The 23637-nt window shown below is 35.4% G+C and overlaps 1 protein-coding gene across 1 annotated transcript in view; it reads right to left on the bottom strand.

Annotated features, from left to right (window-relative positions):
• Nucleotides 1–12830: 12830 nt before the first annotated feature.
• The window catches only part of SLITRK1 (SLIT and NTRK like family member 1), a 46014-nt gene continuing 35207 nt past the window's right edge, over nt 12831–23637 (bottom strand). Inside the window, exon 1 of the mRNA XM_070048391.1 lies at nt 12831–23637. This exon is cut by the window's right edge and continues 35207 nt beyond it. The gene's annotated coding sequence lies outside the window, so the exon portion shown is untranslated.

The following is a 23637-nucleotide window of genomic DNA, read 5'->3' as shown; positions in this document are numbered from 1 at the left end:
ATCTCGATGTCATGCCAAGTCCCTAATATTCTGCAATATATGTGCAATGCAACTTTGTAACCTTGTTATCCTATATCTTGCCAGTTGCCTGAAGAAGATTCTAAGTAATGAATTTTATTGGGTTCAGAATAAGTACTAAGAAGTGGGACCTGGTAGTCTTCGCAGCCCTCTTTATCGTATCTATAAGCTCCTAAAACAAGCCTTTTAGCCCACCAACTGAGGCCCTAATCTGGGCCTGCAAAAACCAGGACTGACATTCTATAGGCCAAGAATCTAAGACACTTAAAAACAACTGGCTTTATCTTTATCCTTGTGTCCATTTCCAACATAGAACCTACTTTTACTCTGAGCGTAAGATGTCCACAATGAGAATGAGGGAAATGAAATCAACCTTTTGAGGGTTAAATGTAGTATCTGTACTAAGTAAACTAGTTCAAAGTTTTTTTATTCTTTGTAGAAGAAATCACCAAATATATTTGATTGATAATTTATTAGTCAATAGAGGAAATATATTATGCTACAATTTTTAACTCTCAGCAAAATATTTTGCATTGCTTTTAAATATACTAACAGAAAGATCCTTAGCTATCATGTTCCACATTTGTGCATAACTAAACTCATCAATAGCTTAATTTTCTTATTATGATCCCATGCTCACAAAATGGGAGTCATCAGAATATGACTTGGATGTCAGCCATTGAGTGTTATACTGAATTTTAACAAAATCAGTTATACATTATAGCATAGGTCATATCACTGAATACTAGCCAGAAATTAGCCTTAGTTTTGTATTAATTCTCTAGGGCTCTGTAACAATGTAGCGAAATTGAGTGCTCAAAACAACAGAAATATATCCTTTCACAATTCTGGAGTCAGTAAATCAGAATCAAGGTTTAGCAGGGTACAGTCTTTAGGAGTTTGAGTCTTTTCAGAAAAGGGTCCTTATTTTGTTTCTCCCTAGTTCATGGTTGTGCCAGTCAATCTTCATCTTTTCCTGGCTTGAACCTGCAACTTTAAATAGAATCCACTTGACATTCTCCCCATGGCTCTCTCTCCCCTCTTCTACAACATCAGACATAGTGGATTGAGGATCTACCCTACTCTAGTATGATCTCATCTTGAATTAATTATATCTGCAAACATCCTTTTCCAAATAAAGTCACAGTCACACATATCAGCATTCAAGACTTCAACATGCATTTTTATGGGGGACAAGTCAATTCACAGTAGTTACTAAACAACTGTCTCTTTTCAACGGCATTCGAGATATAACTTATCTCTAGGACAGAATATATTATCATAAGGACTTCCAGAATTGTAATTACTGTCGAGCGTGACTGAGTTACTTTCAAACCTGTGAAATTATCTGAGAAAATTGCCAATACACATATCCCGAATTACTATGTGAAGCCAATAGCAAATTCCTTACACAGCAAGGTTCTAGAAGAGATCCTGGAATAGTCGTTTAGGTAATAAATGTACTACTAAAGGCTTTGAAAAGTCAAAGAAAGGTTGTTAAATGTCTGTACTAACATCTTAGTAGGAATGCAATTTTCTAGTATACATTTATTAAATACAACAAGAATGACAAAAACAGTGACAAGAATAAAAAAAGAAAGAAGGAGAAGCAATGAGGGAGGTAGGGAAATACAGAGGAAGGAACGGAGAGAGGGAAAAGGGAAGAAGAAAAATATCATTATATTCTTAAAATTATATCTAAGAACTACATGAAATCTATTCTGTTTGTATTAGTATCACATTAACTTGATAATTGATTAAAAATAAAAGAAAAACACGCAAAAACAGTGATCAGTAAAAATTTTCCTGCCATAAGAAGCTCCATCGTAATAAGTTACACATTCACATTCCCTTATACACACCTACATATATGACCTTGACTTTCCTCTTTAATTATGTTCCAGACTAGTCATAGAAAAATAATAAATCCCAACATATATCATCCACATGTGTAAGAGTTTCTATTGATTATCCACTGTATCAAAGACAGTAGAGCAGGAATGAGGAAGTAATAAGAAAAGAATATTGTGACACCAGGATTGCCTTTCAAACTACATTTTCATTGAGATTCCAGGAGTGTCACCCCGACTACTTTTATGATACCATGAAAATCAGTTTGGGGAAGCCTTCTTTCTGATAATAGTGGCTGGTGTTCTCAGTTATGTTTGAATGGAAATAGGAAAATAGAGAACTACTGATACTAAGTGCGTGAAAGTGAACCATAAGTCTCATCTAAAGTATCTATCATGTTCGTATGTTTGCTTTTATGTCTGGAGAGGACTTATTTTTTTTTTAATTTATTTATTTTTTTGAAAGCGGAATTACAGAGAGGAGTGAAAGAAAGATAATCTTATTTCTGCTGACTCACTCCCAAAATGGCGGCACCAGCCAGCTGGGCCGATCTGAAGCCAACAGCTTCTCCTGGGTCTCCCATGTGGTTACAGGGCCCTAACTACTTGGGCCATCTTTGCTGCTTCCTCAGGTGCATTAGCAGGGAGCAGCCAGGACTCTGGCGCCCATACGGGAGGCTGGCACCACCCCAAAGACTGATTTTTGAACAACCAAATGGACAGAAAATAAAATTAAAGTTATGTAGATCCATGGACAAATTTCTGTTTAACACAACAAAACAAACAAGAAACTCTGAGGAACTACAAAACCTGCTAAGGAACTTTGTCTACATGGTGGAATATAAAGCTGAATTTACCATGGTTTGGCTCTAATCAGATCTCTGTAATTTTGTCTCAGTTTTTCCTTATGCCAGCAATCCAAATTGGAATGCCAACTCTAATCCCAGATGCTTTGCTTCTCATCCAGCTTCTTGCTAACATACTTGCTAAGATTTGGGAAGATAGCTCAAATATCTGGGCTTCTACCACCCACGTAGGAGACCAGGATGAGTTCCTGGCTCCTGGCTTTGGTCTGACACAGATCTGGCTATTGTGGGTGTTTGGGGAGAAAACCAGCAGTTGGGACCTCTCTGTCTCTCCTTCTCTGTATCTTATCACCCCCAACCTACACCTCTGTTGCTCAGACTTTCTTTTTTTTTTCTTTTAAATATTTTTTTATTTATTTATTGGACAGGCAGAGTTAGAGAGAGAGAGAGAGAGAGAGAGCACGAAAGGTCTTCCATCTGATGGTTCACCCCCCAAATGGCCCCAATGGCTGGAGCTACGCCGATCCAAAGCCAGGAGCCAGGTGTCTCTTCCTGGTCTCCCACGCGGGTGCAGAGGCCCAAGCATTTGGCCCATCCTCCACTGCCCTCCCAGGCCACAGCAGAGAGCTGGACTGGAAGAGGAACAACTGGGACTAGAACCAGTACCCATATGCCGAAGGCGGAGGATTAATGTAGTGCGCCACGGCGCCGTCCCCAGACTTTCTAATAAATAAATATATCTAAAGAGAGAGGGTTGGGAAAGAGGTGTGACATTTTGTGGTAAATGTGTGAATATTTATATGCTTTTACATTCGGAAGAAACTTCTAACATTGAATCAGTCATTAAGATTTTCAAGACCTTTTTTCCATATAGAAACTGAAAATCTAAAACCTTGTGATATTATTGGAGGAAAGCACTATTGTGAAGGTTGAGCTGCTTTCAGTTCTTGAAAGTGATTTCCTAGACATGAGATAAAATAATAGAAATATTTTCTGAAAATATTTGAGGAAACAGCTTCTGGCATCTAATGTTGCTTTGAAACAAGGAATAAAATCATTCCAGGCATTATTTATGCAACAAGTTTTTCAGAGAAAAATAACCTGTCCAGGACTTGGTGGCATAAAGTGTTACAAACAGCTAAAAATATATCAAGTGTTTCAACAATGTTAGTGAGAAAATCATTGCTACAAGTAAAATATCTTAATCCTGAATTGTTGTAATGTTAGAAGCGTTGCACTTTCCAAATGTAAAAAGCTAAACCTTGTATTAATTAACCTAAATACTCCTTGTCAGGCTTGGTATCATAACACTAAGTACTGCCAGAGCCATAATTGTGTGTGAGTCCTGAATTTTTGCCAGTTTTGGGTGCAGTTTCATTAGCATATTCATAAGTCACAGCCTTGTGCTCCTGCCAGAACACTGCAAAATGTTTTGTGACTATTTGTTGCAATAGAAAAAAATAGCAATTCAGCCTTTAAAAATCATTATATTACTATGAAACATAGCTTTAATACTGTAGAATACCTGCAAAGACTTCTTAGTAAGTATTCCATATCAAAGGAAGCAATACTGTTTTTTCACTGTCAATGTAAATAACAAAAACCCAGAGCAGAGGAAGTAAAATAGAGCTTCTGTTTCATTGGGTTAATTAGAAACAGTGTTAAGTGATCAGCTAACATTTTCTTGATAGAAAATATTCCATGTTCCAGGGAAAAATTAGAAATTTAATCCTTCATAAAAATTAAAGTCTTAAGTACCTTATTTTTAATACTTACTTTCTACTAAATAAGATATTGACAGTTAATTCTTTAAAAACATAAATGCTACTCAGTATTCAATCTCTCTTCAAGTCTGCACCAACACATCACAGGTTTTGTTAGAGGAGTAGATTTTTAAAGAAATTGTCTTAATTCCTTGTATATTTAACTTAGAAAGATGCAATTACGTTAAAATGAAATCATGTCACCACAAGTGATACGTGAGGTTTTAGATTTACTACGTTTCTGAACTCAAAAAAAAAAAAAAATCACATATACACACACACACACACACACAATGTTTAATTTTATTGTATTTATAGGATCTATGTCTTATGTGCTCTGATTCAGATCAAAATTAGAAGGCTTGGATATGTTTTGTTTTGTTTACAGAATAAATCTATAAAGAAAGAAATATGTCAGTTTGGTCAACTCTGACATTTCAGACCCAAAAGACAGTATTGCTTCAATATTTGTATAACAAAAATATATAATGGATATTTGCATTTTGAACATTTTGTGTATGTCTGTGTTTATATGACATGTATCTATATACAAAATACATGGACAAACACGTGTATATATTGTGCAAATACATATTCACTTATATATAGATATTTATATATGTATGCTTCTACACATGCCCCTAGGTTACATTATTTAGAGTTCCTAAGAAATAAGTATCCTGGCTGAAAGTGATAATTAAAATGCTATAATTGTATAAAAATGGAATAAAAGAAACATTAGTGCTATAGCTGAAAATATTTTGATTTTAGTTTACATATTAGGTTTAATACACATTTTAGTTTCTAGTGAGAGATTTGGTAACATCCAAAGATTCTAGGAATTAAAATGGAAAACAAAACTTTGGAATCAATAATTCCTTGTTCTTTTCATATACAGGCTTATCCTTGTTTTGTTCTGTGATCTATTTTACTTAGTCTGTTCATTTCAACTAATATCTATTAGGGATATTTTTATGTATAAGACATTATTAAATGCTTTTGTCTTTGGGAATAAAAGAGAAAAGCTTATTCTTTAAAGCAGTTTACAGTTTTTGAGGGAAAAATAATTAGCAAATTTGAGTATAATACAGCACATGTTATGATAAATTTGTGCCTCGGGAGCTATTGTCTTTATTCTTACCTTCCCTGGTTATAAAAAAAATCACCTTTTTAATTTGAAATGTTATGCTAAGAGATCAAGACTTCACGCAGACAAAAATGAGCAGTGTAATTTGATCTTCCTATCTTCCTCAAGTTTGAGTCATCAGACTGTAGAAGAGTACAAGCAGAGAACATTTAAAAATAAATGTCACTAACAGCCATACATTATTCTACTGGCAGTAAGCCAAATAGGTATGAAAGGCAGAAGAACTGATGGACCTCAGGGCGCATAATCTTCAGAATTAGAGTTGGTTATGCTCAGATAACAGAAAATTAGTGATAAAACATTCATTTTTATATCATTAGTTGGATTTTTCACATTGATAGAATATTTTCCTCATTAATCTATTTATATTTCAGTTCTCATTTTTGCTGCATTCTTAAAAAAGAAAGAAAAATTGAAATACATTACCAATACCCTCTGGTTATTATAATAATCTCTTGGAGTTCACTTGCAATTTCAGGTATAACCATCATAAAACTCATACATCATACTCTTATAAACTTTCGATTTGTTTCCAAATGAAAAAAGTAAGTCATATTCTTACTTTATAATGGCCTCATATTGCTTTTTAATTGGACATTTGGGTACTGGGGACATTTGTTTGTGTCTCCCTCATTTTATCTTTCTCCTTTTCTTCTCTCTCTCTCTTGTTCATGTATTTGGATGTACACACGTAACACAATCAAACCCTTACACTGATTGACACAAAACTGGAAAACAAGAGGACATCAATTTTACAATTAACATCACCTATTCAGTGAGTCAATAGTTTCTACCTAGAGTTTAAAATCCCAATCTGGCATACAGAATTTGCCAATGTTCAAGATAAAATTATTGACTTATTTCTTTGATATGGTACATGGATGGTGTCAGAGTTTAGAAATGTGAAAAAGAGAAGCAATAATGCATGTATCTTAAAGCTTGTCTATTTAAATAGCAAATATTCTTCCTTGAAAAAAATTCTGATATCCAGATCAGTACATTTGTGAACAGAATTTAATTGAAAAGACAAATTCTCCACTTTAACAATTCAATTATTTCCTTAGATGGATATAATTTTATTCTTTGTCCCAGAAAATTCTAGATAAGTCTAGTGAATAAGCTATCATTTGTACATTAGAATACAGCTTAGAACTGAGATGGATGCAATGGTTAATTTTGGCTTAAAAGTTGTATAAAGCATAAATATAAACTTTCTCCTCAGTTAATTATGTTGTGTCTTGACCTTTTAAATAGACTTAGAACTGCATAACTATATTTAAGGCTCATCGTTTTTCTATCTTCTCATCTTCATTATTAAAATAAACCTTTTAACTTTGCCTTAGAAACAGAACATTAATTCAAGATTTCCCCTATTAAGTATATGTTCATAGTCTCCAACATTTCTTTATGGGTGATATAAATGCAAATAATGAATCTACCACATCTCATTGATTTTTGCTTTCTTATTTCTCTTGGCTTCATATGCTTCAATATGTGCTGCCACAAATAAAAAATTCCTAGGCCAAAGCTTTTCTGAAGAGGTAAAATAAAATTAACACAAAAAGAGGAAAACCATTTTTGGTCATTACTTAATTATTCAAATTTTCTACAGAGAATACACACACATACACAATTCTCTGATTAGAGATTTTTACTTTGGGGCAAGTGCTGTAGCGTAGTAGACTAAGCCTCTGTCTTCAGCACCAGCATCCGATATGGGCATTCGTTCATGCCCCAACTGCTCTTCTTCCCTGCTTATGGCCTGGGAAGGCAGAGAGAATGGCCAAAGTAGTTGGGCCCTGTACCCATGCAGCAGATCTGGAAGAAGCCGCTGACTCGCTTTGGATCAGCTCACCTCGGGTTGTGTGGCCATTTGGGGAGTGATCCAGTGGATGGAAGACCTTTCTCTCTGTCTCTCCCTCTGTCTGTAACTCTGCCCCTCAAATAAATAAAATCCCTAAATTTTTTTTTATTTGGTAAGTAAATATCAAAAACGACCCTTATAAATTAGTGCTAAGCTACTGTTGGTTACATTTAGATATCTTTTCTGAATTGTATTCAATTCTATATTAGCAATGTGGTCATCTTGTTGATTCTGATTTGACATATCTTGGGGAAACTGTAGCTCTCTTCTTAGGGTTTGGAGTGAAGAAGGTATTTGCTGCATGATGATATCATTTGCTCTTCAAAGAACCCGCACTCAGGATTTTATCCTCTGAAAGTAGCTCATTCTGTTGTTTCATGTTTATGATGGAATCAGGTCTTAGAAAAAACAAACACATCAACTTTTCCTTTAAAAAGTAACTTTTTAAACTATTGATGCAATTTTCAATATAATATATATAATAATAATAAATATATATAATAAACAAGTATAATAAATTATTATATAGAAATTATTGGTAATTAGATTTTAAGTTAGAGATAACACATACTATATTAGTAATATTAAACAAAGAATTAAACTCTCAGATAAGGCATTATGGGATGGAACTGAAACATAAGTAAAGATGGTTTGGGGGAAAAAAAAAGTAAACCTAGGAAATCTCTTGCTATAATCACAGAAGAAAGAAAATAAGTATTGCAATGTAGGGGGCCAGCACTGGAGTGAAGCAGGTGAAGCCACTTTCTGCAGTGCTGGCATCCCATATGGGTGCTGTTCCTCTTTCGATCCAGCACCCTGCAATGCACCTGGGAAAACAACACAAAATGGCCCAAGTGCTTGGGCCCCTGCACCCACATAGGAGACCTGGAAGAAGGTCCTGGCTTCTGCCTAGCCCAGCCCTGGCTGTTGTGACCATTTGAGGAGTGAATCAGCAAAAAGAAGACCTCTCTTCCTCTCTCCCTCTCTCCCTCTCTCCCTCTCTCCCTCTCTCCCTCTCTCCCTCTCTCCCTCTCTCCCTCTCTCCCTCTCTCCCTCTCTTCCCCTCTCCCTCTCTCCCCCCCCCCGCCTCTGTCTTTCAAATAAATAAATAAATCTTAAATTTTTTTTAGGTTGCAATGTACAGGCAGAGAAGAAAGTGAGTTGAAGGAACTCTATTCTCTAATTTCTCAAATGTTTGGAAGATGCCCATAGGCAGAAACACAGAAAGTTGCTGGTTGAGTTGGAGCCTGAAGAAAACATAAACAAAATAGTAATTAAGAAAAATGAGAGAGAGAAGGGACACAAACACAATATTCTCTTTTAATAATTCAAGTGAAGTTCATTTGATGTTTTCCTAAACACAGAGCAAATGGTTTTCTATTTGGCTCAGGAATAGATATCCTGAATGAAATACGGGTTAAGCCTTAACCAGTACTGGACAGCTGCTAAAAGAAAAGATCACAGATTCCTTTAGTTCTACTTAATTAGTAAATTAGATTATGATTAGAGCACTATAGATTATGGATTATAGTGGTTTTTCCCCCATAACCTCCCTCCCACCCACAAACCATCTCATCTCCTACTCCCTCCCCCATCCCATTCTTCATTAAGATTCATTTTTAATTATCTTTACATAGAGAAGATCAACTCTATACTAAGTAAAGATTTCAACAGTTTGCACCCACACAGACACAAAAAGTATAAAGTACTGCTTGAAGACTAGTTTTACCATTAATTCTCACGCATTTGTCCTCTCTTTAATAGGAAGAATATGTTCCAAGACCCATAGTAGGTGCCTAACATCATGGATGATATGGAATCACATATACATCATGTTGTTTTCCCATCCATACATACCGATGACAAAGTTTAGTTTATACATTAGCCGTAGTAAAAGATTAAAAATAATAACATAGGAAACAGAGTAATTATAACAATATACTGTAATAAAGTTATGTGAATGTGTTCGCTTTTCCAAAATATCTCACTATATTCATTCTTCTTGTGATGTTGGGAAATTATACCAAAGGAAGGCACTTTATAATTTTCTTTGCAGTATCTGAATTGGCAGCATCTTGACTCTTTAATTTTAGGCTATCATTAAGTAAAATAAGAGTTGCTTGACTCTCTGCTGTGGCCAGGGAGTGCAGTGGAGGATGGCCAAAGTACTTGGGCCCTGCACCCCATGGGAGACCAGGACAAGTACCTGGCCCCTGCCATCGGATCAGCAGGGTGCGCCGGCTGCAGAGCGCTGGCCACGCCCGCCATTGGAGGGTGAACCAACAGCAAAGGAAAACCTTTCTCTCTGTCTCTCTCTCTCTCACTGTCCACTCTGCCTGTCAAAAAAAAAAAAAAAAAAAAAAAAAAAAAAAAAAAAAAGACTTGCTTGAACACAAGCATTAAGATACGATGACAGCTAATATGAAAACCAAAATGGCTACTCTGTGTCTAGTGACTGCCATACACCTTATGCAGTGTGCATACACTGGACAATGAAATGATTTCTGTCTTCGGTAGGACAGGGTTGGATGCGTGATATTTCAACCTGTTACTTAGAATGGTGCATACCATAAAATTTATGAATTGTTTTTCTCTAGAATTTTCCATTTCATGTTTTTGGACCACAGTAAGTCAAACAAAAAAAAAAGTGAAAACACAGGTAGGACAGAAGTGCTGTAAATGTCATATAAGGAACCAAAAACAAAACCAAAATTGCAAATACAAAATTTTTATAGGCCCCAGCAGTATATTTTTGCTAATCCAGGTCAATGGGCTCTGCATCTAGATTCTAAATATCCTAATCATGACGATAGTCATTGCTACTACCTCGTTCTAATCTATAAAAAAGAAGTCAGGTAGATTAAACAAATGACTTAAAATTTAATCAATTTATCAAGTTGAACACTAAGAACATGTTTTATACTATAGAATTATGGTAAATATTTCTAAGGAAAAGAAGATGTAAAATGGTTAAAAGCAAAATTCCAAGTAATGCACTAATATAAAAAATGTTAAAATTGAAATTTATATGCATATTCCTTTTAAGACATTATGAAAAAATAAAATTATTGCCACTTGCCCTAAGACTGTGGAACCAAAACAATTTCAAACACTCATTGGACACTTTCAATATAACCTAAAATGTATATAAAGCAAAGATTTTTGTATACTTCCATCAAATCAAATGAAATATTATTTGTGACATTGACAACAATGAAGAGTGTTACAGAAGTCACGTGTTCAAATATGCAGAGGGATTGGAATTAGGATTTAGGGCAAATGACTTTTTAATTCTTTATCTGTATGATCACTGATTTATATGTAATTGTTGTATGACTGCCTGTTATGTATCATGTAGCATGATACATTTCACATAAAATTTTTGTTCTATGCAAATTAACCCATTTTATTTATAGAATTATGACAATAGTATTATAAAGAAAAAGAGGGAGATGAGTATTTATAATGAGAAAATTCATTGTAGCCCCATCATCAAGGCTACAATGATGAAATGACAGTATAATTTACGCATGATATGTTGGATTATCCACAATTTACACAATATTGTGTTTCATTTTGCCAAGATTTTTTCTTTTCTGTTTTTTTAAATTTTATTTAAGTTATACAAATTTTGTGCATTTCATATATACAGATTTAGGAGCATAGTGATTCTGCCCACCATACCCTCCCTCCCACCCATGCTTCTGTGCATTCTTTTCCTCCCTCACCTGTTTCCAACTCATAATTTTTACAAAGATCTATTTTCAGTTTGCTTTATACTCATAAGGTTAACCTTACAGTAAGTAAAGGGTTCAACAAACAGTAGGAAGGGGGAAAAAAAATACTGTTCTTCAATAATAGACACTAGAGTTGTAGACAGTCATTGAATCTGAAAATGTCAATTTCACTCCTATACATTACATTTTAGATACTCTATTAATTACCACAGATCAGGGAAAACATAATGGTGTTTGTCTTTTTGAGACTGGATAATTTCACTAAGTATAATGGCCTCCAGTTGCATCCATTTTTCCATTTTGCCAAGATTTCTAAGGTGTGGATCCTAATTTTGTCTTCGGGAGATGATGAGCATCTCATTATTTTATAATTTTTATAGAACTCTTGATGTAGTAATATTTCAGTATATCTTATTTGTATATAGGACCCCTACCTTTGACTAAATATGTTCTCCTTCATACAAATGCACTATTTGAAATAATAATATTTCAAAGTAGGGTTAAATTACAAATAATGTGCTGTGCTTGTACTAAGATAAAGTATTTCCAAAAGAGAACAGGTCAAAGTGTTTCACTGTTACAAAAATCTAAGATGTGGATGAAAGTAAAGTGGACATTTGAAATGAAACAGTAGGAATGGTGCCAAATTGTGTATCTTTCAATAATAGGTACAAGTTCAAAAGACAAGGGAGAGTTCTCCAATTTTCTATGCATGTTAACTAGCCAAGGTCTGATGTAATCAGATCAAAAATTGTACCTACTATGCTGAGAAGGAAAAAACAACAAGAATGGGAAGTTTGGGTTCTGATCTTAGCTCTACCATCTTCTAATTGTGCAATTATTATTGCTAAGTCTCAACCACCTTATTTATAAACTGGAGAAGTAATAGTTTATAGCATTGTTGGGAAAATTACATGACAAAATATATGTTACTTAACCTCGAATACAGACATATAAAATAAATTTAATCATTAACAGAAATATCACTGAAAAAAAATAATGTGGGTACAGATTATGGTAAACTCTCTAAAACTAGAAGTTGAAAATTATAGAAGTCTTTCATTTCTCCAAATTATTTTTTCATCAGTAAGGCTTAATAACAATTCAATGCTAATCATACTCTTGGATATATTTCTATCAACTTGATTATTGCCTTCTAGGTACATCTTATGTAAAGGGTCATAGGGAAAGGCATTGTGGTACAAGGGGTTAAGCCACTACTTGAGAAACCTACATCCCATATGTGAAGGCCTGGGAGAGATCATCATATCCAGTTCCAGTTCAGGTTCTTACTAATATGCCTGAGAGGCAGCATATGATGGCCCAATTATTTGGGTTCCTGCAACACATGTGGGAGACCCGGTTGAAGTTCATGTGTCCTGCCTTCTGCCTGGCCCAGCCTCAGCCATTGCATTTTGGGGAATGAATCATCAGAAGGAAGATACAGCTCACTTTGTGTCTTCCTGTCTCTCTGCCTTTCAAATATGTCATATATACATACTTACTTACACACACTTTAAAGCATTGCAAGCTACTTATTTTTCTAAATTATTACACATCTTTGTGGACCAACCACATCATATATAGTCCAAAGTTCTTTTATTTTTAAAATTCTATTTCAGGAGTAATTATTATTTTAAAAAGATTTATTTTTTATTTCAAATGCAGGCAGAGAGAAGGAGCATCTTCCATCCATTGGTTCATGCCCCAAATGGAACAACAACTGGGGCTGAGCCAGGCCACTGGGTCCCCCATGAGGGTGGCAGGGGCATCCTTTGCTGCCTTCCCAATCTGCTGGTTTAGAAACAGAGCAGATGGTCCTCAAGCCAGTGCTCATAAGGGATGCTGGGGTTGCAGGCAGCAGCTTAGCACATTGAACCATAACATTGGCTCCATTCCCAAGTTCTTGAAACATCTCAATATCTATACAACTTCTCAAACTTTATAGGTCACATTATCATAATGTACAATTTTAGAAGTATCATGACCCTGTCTTAACTATTCAATATGAGAATCTCTCTTGTGGCAACCACATAGAACTACATTTAAACAACTACCAATTGTAGGTAGGAGTACTGCCTAAGGAAAATTTCTGATTTCCAATGTTTAAGAAAAATCCCCTTGCTGGTCATTTTTTGCTGATGAGTTAACTTGATGATGATGAGGTTCAAAAGAATAAGACTAATACAAAATTTAAGCAATTCTTTAGATTAATCTATGTTGGCTTATAAAAATGATATATTTTTAAAAAGGAAGAGGTAAAACATAGTATATTGGTATCTAATCTATTATACTATATGTCTTAACCAAAGAATCAGTTGAAGTACTTTATGTGTATGTGGAAAATAAAAAGTATTTCCACGTACTTAATTTTGATTGAAGGATGAAAAAGGTATGTCAAGAGTGCAGCATATTGAAAAAGATGAGAACCATTCTCTGCATCATTTTGCATATTTCTTCCAATCTTTTCTTGTATGTGTGGTAAACTTTAAGTGATTGTAGAAATGTACTTCACTCCCTTCAGTAATGAATCTACGGGCTAGTAGATTTTATTGTCTAAAAAGTAACACTGAAGCATACTCAGTTTGTTCTCTCTAATTGTATGTAATTGTTTCTAATTTGTTAATTTGCCCTATGAGCTGTACCTTAGCAGAGGCTATGTCTTATGCTTGCATTTAGTAAGTATCAGTATTGTTTATTTACTTTTAAAGCATACTTAATATCTGAATGAAATTTTTAAAAAGCGACATGCAAAAATCTCTGGAATGCAGCAGCAATTGTTCTTATATGTCTTTTTGCTAATATTCTTTCCCATTGCACTAAAATGCAGACTAACTCTACTTTGTGTCAGATCCCTAAGTTTGCTTTAGGAATTTTCATGCATTGTAAAACTGCAAAATCACTGAACATTACGTTTCAGTTTCTCCTCAAAGCATTAATTTGTTTACTTTGCAGTTTTTGAATGCTTCAACAGTTTTGATGCTGTTGTGTCACTATCCAACCACAAGCCAGACCCTACCCAAGGCAGAGCCATTAAAGTGAGTATCATCTCTATGCAGATGAAATAGCAGCATTCCTTGCTGTATTATTGATGACTCCACTTCTTCAATGAATGTCAAATACTGCTCCTAGGAAATGATGATGAATCGTTCAAGAAACTTGACTGAATATCTGTCCTGAATATCTATGACTGGACTATTTTCCATAGCCATAAAAATTGTTGTAGGCTAACATTTTTCTGAAAATCATGAATCCCATTCTGTTTTTCTGTTGGGAAAACATAGTTATGAAATCAAATGTCTTTACAGTTGAATCTAACTGAAAATAAATGTTAGCTTTCTGCTACATTTGACAAGCCTGACTTGATTGCTTACTCTCTTAATTCATGAAATTCTACACCATTTTCTTTTTATTTTTTAAATTTTCATTTATTTATTTGAAAGTCAGAGTTACAGAGAGGCAGAAGCAGAGAGAGAGAGAGAGAGAGAGAGGTCTTCCACCCACTAATTCATCCCCCAGATAACCGCAACAGCTGGAGCTGTGCTGATCCAAAGCCAGAAACCAGGAGCTTCCTCTGAATCTCTCTTGTGGGTGCAAGGGCCCGAGGACTTGGGCCATCTTCTACTGCTTTCCCAGGCCATAGCAGAGAGCTGGATCAGAAGAGGAGCAGCTGGGTCCTGAACAAGTGCCCACATGGAATACTGGCACTGTAGGCAGCAGCTTTACCAGCTATGCCACAGTGCCAGGCCCTACACCATTTTCTTTTCAAAGAACTAGCATCTGAAATGTTCCTATTCCATTTCTTAAAATAACGTGATGGTCTTAAGTTTTGTTTTTGAGTGACAAGGCAGTCTTGATGGCAGCTAGGGTAAAATGGATGTAAGACATTTTGCACAGTCTAAGATGTGGTTCTTAATAAGAAAGCATGTTGGACAGCCTACCACACGTTGGGATGATTTAAATACCTAACTTTGAATTAAGTGTCAAGGATGAGTCCTAGGTACTTGCACTGAAATAGCCCTGTTTACTAAACTCACTAGGTTCAAGGACTGGAATCCCTAGGGCCATGGTGGCAGAACTAATAATACATCTTTCTGATAGGAGATGGACTGACATTTAATAAATAGCAGGGTTACAAAATTGTCTTCCCTTTGCAATGAGCATGGATTATAGCCTCTCAGAGAACTGAACCTTAGAATGACTTGTTCATAGTTATCTTTCTAATATTTACCACTTTTATTCCTAAAATGCCCTCTTTCTTTCTTGCCCATTTTTGAAAATATTAGCACCTTGGTAGAATTGTAGGGAATTCATTGTCTTTTGTGGATGGGGTTGGCAACAGTCATGAATTATCTTCTCAGTTTTATTTTGAAATTTTTTATAGTAATATGTAAACCAAGGTAATCCAAGATTCCTTATTTTTTGCACAAACTATACATCTAATTCAATAATAAGGCTGATTCATAACTTTCTATTAACTTGTTTGAAATTTATAGAGCTGCTTTATTTTCTAATGTATTCCTTAATTTTATATTTTTATATACTTGTCTTTCCCATTTCTTTAAAAACCTTCATATCTAGTATTCATACTAACCACTACCTCACTCTCAATTAGTGTTCTTATAATTTCCTTCAATGTGGGGTTTATCTTTTTTGACTGTATTTTCCAGATTTTCTACATACATACATTATACTATTAAGATCATATCCATTTTAGATACAGGGAAAAAACTCTCTTTAATAAAGAGTTGGGCCTTCCCAATATCTGATCTTATATGAAAGATACTATTTTTAAAAATACATCTATTAGCACAAGTAACACAAATAAACTAGAAGTATGCTCTCTGGTCTTCCCTATTCCAATGCCATTCCCTGCAATTGAATCAAACAACCGAGAAGTTTCCTGAACTCTTACAAGAGTCCTGTGGCAACAGTGCACCATCAATGCAGTGAATGACCCAACAGGCCCAGGAGGAAGGCAGCCTTCATTTCTTTCCCCTTATTATCATGATGCCTCAAACTTTCAAGAGATTTTATAAATCATTGGGACAGCTGAGTCTCACATGCTAAGTCTATAGAATCTTTTTTAAGATATCATTAAAATGAACTTCCTGGGCTCCAAAATCAGAAATTCTAATTTGATGTTAGGAATTTCTACTGTGAACAACATCCTGAGTGTAACTGGAAATCAAGTGGCCCAGAGAGCACATTTTATAGACTCAAACAATGATTTCCGTATGTGTGAAATCCTTTAAAATACAACTGAAAAATGTTGTCATTTGCCAAAAACAGAGAAAAGAATAATAAGAAAGTTTAAGGTTTTTGTTTGTGTCTTGAAAGTATATCTATCTTGCAAACTCAGGTGACTTCAAAATCCTTTTTTATGTATGTATCATTCTAGTATGAAAACATCAAATTAAAACCAAAAAACAAGCTAGGAAAAAATTATACCAGTAGATCAAAACAATGGTAACAACATTATTAGCTTCAACAGACTCTCATCATTTTTAACATCTAGAGGTATTAAATTATTTGCAAGAGGGATTCAAAAAACACTGTTGGTTTACAACATTTTCTAAAACACAGGAAATCTCCCTATTATGCATGGTAGGCGCTGTGCCAAGGAACCACATTACTTTTAATGTCTATGGACCTGCCTCAATTTGTTTTAAAAAATGATTTAACTATTTGAAAGTCAGAACTACAGAGGAGAGAGAGCGAGAGCGTGAATGGGAGAGTGAGAGCAGGAGAGAGAGAGAGAGACATAAATATCTTCAATATCTTCTATTCACCAGTTTACTCCCCAAATGGCCCCAAGAGCTGGAGCTGGGCCAGAATGAAGCCAGGAGCCAGGAGATTCTTCTGGTCCTCTCACATGGGTAGCAGGGGCCCAGTTACTTTTCCCAAGACATCAACAAGGAGATGGGTCAGAAGTGTAGCAGCCAGGACCTGAACCTGTGCCCATAAAGGATGCCAGTGATGTAGATAGCTGCTCTTCCAATTGTGTAGCCTGCCCTTGTTTCAATTTATTTTTCAGATTAGGAGAAAAATTAAACTTGTAAGAAGAAAGAAACTTCTTAATATACATCATTAATGTAATTGGCTGTACCCTTACACATGCACAACATGTAGTACTTAACAATTTACAGGAAAAAGGCAACCTTGAGGGCAGAGGTGATTACGTTCCATGAAAGTCATAAACTTGAACTCTCCTATTCCAAAGTCACTCCTTATGAATGAATCAAATTACAAAAACATTCCATGAACTCTTTAAAGACAGAGATACCATTTAATGCACTGTGATAATGCCTTGATTTTTAACCTAATATAGAATAGTCTGCTTCTGTTTCCCCTCTTCTTTTTCTATCTGAGTGCAAAATGGATGTTAAGGTAGTTATGACTTTATATTTCTTACTAAAGTATTCATCCAAGGTATCAGGGGGAGAATACATAGCTTGCTGGCAAAGCACTACATCCCAAAGAAATAGTTCAGAAATGTTTATTGGCTATCATCAGTAAAAGCTGCTAAAGAGGGAGCAGGCATTTAGCTTGTGCTTAATTCACCTGCATCCCACATGGGAGGGTACCTTGGTTTGATTTCCAGCTTTGGCTTCTGACTCCAGCTTTCTGCCAATACACGCCCTGGGAAGCAGCAGGGATAGCAGCAGTAATTGGGTTCCTGCCACTCACGTGGGAAATGTGGATTGCATTTGCCCTGATGAAGTCCCAGCCGTTGAAGGCATTTGGGGAGTAAATCAGTAGACAGAAGTGCTCTTTATCACTCTGCCCCTGAAATAGGAATTTTTAAAAATGATTTTTAAAAGCTGCTAAAGAATTCACAGCCATTTGGATACTGCATGGGAAGTACATATGTAATTATGTAAGTTATTATTTTCTCTGTGCTTGATGAATTGCTCTACATCTTTCAGGGACTTCCTTAATATAGGATCTGCTTAACAAACTCTATGAAGGACAAATTTGAATAAAATGCCAATAATTTCTGAGTGTAGATTTTGTTTGTACAGCTCCTTTGTAGAGAAAATGAGAGAAATATTTGTTTGAGGTAAGCAGGATATCTTTCCTTCAAGAGTCTAAATTCACATTTCTTTCACCCTAATCAGGACATATCACTTTAAAATTTTGTGTATGTTTTGACCAATGAATTAAATTTCTAGAATATAAGTCAACGTACTCATCACATATACCTAAAAATCTCAATTATAAAAAGACATTCTTCGGGGCCAGCGCTGTGGCACATTGGGTTAAAACCCCAGCCTGCAGTGCCGGCATCCCATATGGGTCCCAGTTCGAGTCTCGGCTGCTCCATTATGTAGTTATGTAGTATGTAGTTATTTAGTATATGTAGTAATTATGTAGTATATATAGTATATATAATATATATAGTAATTATATAATATAATATACTTATGTAGTTATAAAATTAAATGAAAATATAAGGTGAAAAATATATTAAATTTTATATATACCATACTTATGAACATTCATAAATGTGTATATGTATATGTGCATGTATGTGTGTGTGTGTATATATATACAGAGAGAGAGAGAGATGGTCATGTATTGATTGAGAATGGAGATACATTCTGAGAAAGGTTTCATTAGATGATTTTGTCACTACAAGCATCATATAGTGTATTTCTACAAGCTGAGAGGAATAAAATTTTGTGAAGTTATCTAATCTTATGCAATCATTCTGTATGCTGTATGTCACTGATAAAAATGTCATGTGTTACATGTCTGTATAGATACACAGACACATGGTGATGTGATTTATATGATTACCACAAGAATCTGAAAATGTAAAATGAAATACAAATGTATTATAAAATAGAATATTCTATCTTAATGAAGAATAAAAATAATGTAAACTATAATTTCTTAAAACAATGACATCTCTAAAGGCCATGATTAATTAAAACTGATCACTTCCCTTTTATGTAATTCTAATTTTCTGGGGTTTTTTTATTTCATGTAAGCTTCTACAAAGCTATGCAACTTGATAGTTAAATCATCTTCTAATACATCTATTTTCCCAAAATGGTCCTAATCAGTCATAAGAAACATTGACATTAATTTTCCTTGCTTCTTTTTAATTAAGAGAGTACATCTCTTTTTTGAGATGAAGTGCTTGCCTTTTTCAGAAGTCAGAGAAGTAAGTGAAAGAGACAATTCCATGGTTATTTTTATGTCAAAGAAAAGTTGTAATACCAGTAAATCCAGTGATGGTCTCTCTTCATTATCCAATTATTTCCCACTGCTTTAAATATCTAGACTCATTCCTCCCCAATAACCTCACCACTCTGAAAAACATTCATTTCCATCCTTGCCAATCCAGTGTTCTAAAGCCCATCTCACTCTATGTCTTCGTGCTTCCAAATAGTCAAACTCAGCTGACTGACAACCACAAAAAACATGTATTAAATAACTTGCTTGCAGCTTCACCTAGCTTGTCCTAAACTCTCAATACTCCACATTAATCACTTCCTCTAACAGCATTCTTTAATTCTACACAGTTTCTTCAAGCTCCCAATCTTTTCCTGATCCCTTATTCACTGCAGACATCTTCTCATCATCACGATATTCACGGATTTCAACATGAGTCTTCCCTTTCTATTTAATTCCTATGCTATGTGTAACCTTTAAAGCTCTCCTTTTCTTTTCTTTATCACTTTTCCCTTCTCTTTTCCTCTTTCTTCCTTCCTACCTCTAAGGAAAAAAAAAATCACTTATCCATCTGGATACATTTCTCTATCTTTAAATTTATTCCTGCAGAATCATTAATTTCCCCCACTATTATCTGTCTGCCCGTCTTAATCATTCTATAATCATTCTGTATTTACTATTGGTAAATCACACTCATCCTTTAAATTCTTGACTTCCTATCTTGCAATACACCCCTAAATACCTATGTGTGACCTCCAATCTTCTTTCAGTATGCTACATGAAAAAATAGCCTACAGTCCTAGTTAACTTTTTTTTTTTAATCTTTTATTTAATGAATATAAATTTCCAAAGTACGACTCATGTGTTACAATGGCTTCCCCCCCATACCGTCCCTCCCACCCACAACCCTCCCCTTTCCCACTCCCTCTCCCCTTCCATTCACATCAAGATTCATTTTTGATTATCTTAATATACAGAAGATCAGCTTAGTATACCTTAAGTAAGTATTTCAACAGTTTGCTCCCACACAAAAACATAAAGTGAAAAATAATAGATGATTTTTTTTAAATGATGATGAAATCAGATCAGACCTATTGTCATGTTTAATCCCAGTGAGAGTCAAGTTGGGAATTGATAATTTCTTTCTTTTTTTTTTTTTTTTTTGTCCTAGTTAACTTTTAAACTTACAATTATATTCCTATTATATTCATTGTGCCTCCTCACCAATCACCCCACAGCTGGTTCATATTCCATATATTTGTCTTTTTTGATGTCTGCACTCAGGATCAAAGCCCTGGGTCATTTCTGATCTCTGTTTCTTCTTTCCAACAACTATGCAAACATTTTGAAAGTCCAGCAGTTGCTAAAACCATAATACATATCCCATATGTCTATATTTTGTTAGAATCAATCTCCATGAGAAATATGAGCATCTGTTCTTCCATTTTCTGATTTCTGATTGATTATATATACTACTACTATGAAAAATTTTAATTATTTATTTTAATCTAATTAAAAGGCGGGGGTAGGGGGCAGAGACAGAGAGACAGAGAGTGATAGGGAAATCTTCTATCTGCTGACTCACTCCCTAAATGTCCACAACAGGGCAAGGGTGAGCTGAAGCCAGGATCCTGGAACTCCATCTTGGTCTCTCAGGTAGGTAAGAGGAACACACACATCTGAGCCTTCATTCTATGTCACTAAGAATGCACTAACAAGAAACTGTATCAGAAGACCAGCTAGGAAATGAATTGGTAAGCCAACATGGAATGTAGGTATCCCTCGCAGTCGATTAAACTGCTCCCCACAAAGTATGTCTCTAGAATAAGTAATTTTAATAGATTGCCTTTTTAAAAAAATTTCATTAGCTCTCTTTGCATATTATTTTTGGACTGTTTATTACCCCCCAACATTTAAATTTCATGCTTACACACCATTGCAGTTACAACCATTAGAGACATGAATACTGAGGTGTTATATGTTCTATCATACAGTCAGATCAGTTTTAATTGTGTGGTGACCCTAGATCATACCATAGCAGGTAGGTTTATATGCATTTCCACAGCTGTCAAAAAGAACCATAAGGGAAGTTTTATGTTTTTAGCATTTGAAGACCTGGGACAGAGTGATATTAAAGAATTTGAATAGATACACAGAGTCCACTCTTATTTTCATGCCATCTTCATCATGGCTTCTCCCTGAACTACCATTGCCTATTATTTTCACTTCTAGTATAGTGAATTTGCTTGTGTGTTAATGTTATTTAATTCCAATAAGAAGGGTAATCCTAGAACAAGGATCATATATTTGATTCTCTTTTATTACTATGCCTGAAAATAGCCTTGGCGTGTCTGAAGTATCCAAAATATTTTTAAATGAATTGAATAGATGCAATTTTCCCTTGATGACTTATTCTTAATGCTTCAAAGACTTATGGATAGTATCTAAGTCAATAAAAAAAATAAGTTTTAGAATTATTCATTAAGTTTTTACTACATGCCCTATATCTTTGCATGTACCCCAGATACAAAAACAAAGTTGAAAAAATTCCTCATAAAGCTGACATTATATCTAGTGAAGGTATTTTTTAAGATGAATATATTTTTTGAAATATTAGCATGGTGATAAGCACTACAGCATAAAATTAATTAAAAGATCCAGCAAGATAGAGTAGCTTGGAGTTGGCAAACACAATTTTAAATGCAGAAATCATGGGCAGACCTTCCTGAAAAGATGTTTATTTTTGCAGAGAATTTGAGGCTGTGCCAGAGCCAGCCATGTGGACATTTGGTGATAGATAACTCTGCACAGGGGGAAGGAAGCCTGAAAGTCCTAAGGCAAAATCTGCGCATACCTCACACCTTTATGACAGAGCAGGAACTCCAGCTCTGCAGTAATAGAGTAAGATGTGGATGTGGATTCAGGAGTGGGCGAAGAGGTCAGAGAAGGTTAGAATACAGATCATGTAATGTCCTGTGGGCCCCAGATAAAAACTGTGCCTTTTCTCAAATGAGATGGAAAATGATTAAACGGGTCAAGCAGAGCAGCAGAGGCATCTAAATTGTATTTCCAAAGCTCCCATAAGCTAAAGATGGATGTGTGAAGACCGTGTGAACAGAAGCAGTGGAATGAAAGGAAACATAGATGCAGTAGACCTGTTAGGAAGTATTGCAATAATGCAAATGAACACAAAGGAATTTCTCAGGGAAATAGTACTGGAGTTGAGAGGATGGGTCAGATTCCAGACTTTTTTTTATAATTAGTACAAGAAAATTTGCTAATGTATGGACTGGGAGAGAAAGAAAGGAGACAAAAATGGCATAAAAAATTTAGACTGAATAATCTGAGTTTTCAATTTCTACAATGCTGAAAGCATCCCAAGAACATAGAAAGATTTGAAGGGAAGTATGAAAAAGTGAATTGTGTACATAGTACACTGAGCACTGAGACACTTACTATCTTTTTTTTTTTTTTTTTTAACAGGCAGAGTGGACAGTGAGAGAGAGAGACAGTGAGAAAGGTCTTCCTTTGCCATTGGTTCACCCTCCAATGGCCGCTGCGGCCAGCGCACTGCGGCTGGCGCACCGCGCTGATCCGAAGCCAGGAGCCAGGTGCTTCTCCTGGTCTCCCATGGGGTACAGGGCCCAAGCACTTGGGCCATCCTCCACTGCACTCGCGGGCCACAGCAGAGAACTGACCTGGAAGAGGGGCAACTGGGACAGAATCCGGCGCCCCGACCGGGACTAGAACCTGGTGTGCCGGCGCCGCAAGCAGAGGATTAGCCTAGTGAGCCGCGGTGCCGGCTGTAGATATCTTGTACATATGAACTCCCAGAGCCACATGTGAATGCTGTGTTCTACAAAGAGATACAAGTTGGCAAAATTAACAGTGCAGATACTATTTGTTTAAGATCAGATGAGAGCACCAAGACAGTGAGAAAAGAAAGAAAAAGGACAAGAAGTAAGTTCTGGGAGTGCTCAAAGGTGAAGAGTTTAGGAACTTCAAGAAGAATGAACAAAGAGATGGGAAGAGACTAGACTGTGAATGGGGAAGTGCATGACAAAGTCTTTTACATACTAACACAGTTTCAAAGATCTGTGAGTATCTTGAAGTTTATTGTATACGGGTGAAGTTGGCATAGTTTCATCTGATTGTTTTTTATGGCCCTTACTTGTGGTTCTGCTGAGCTATGATCTTTCACCATTTTCGTTTGTTGAACTCTTTAGTGGAGCATTAAGCCATTGATTATAATGTAAATTGAAAATATG

This window comes from Oryctolagus cuniculus, chromosome 9 (genome assembly GCF_964237555.1).
Source record: "Oryctolagus cuniculus chromosome 9, mOryCun1.1, whole genome shotgun sequence".
In the NCBI taxonomy this organism is placed as follows: domain Eukaryota; kingdom Metazoa; phylum Chordata; class Mammalia; order Lagomorpha; family Leporidae; genus Oryctolagus; species Oryctolagus cuniculus.
This window is presented reverse-complemented; position numbering and strand designations above follow the sequence as displayed.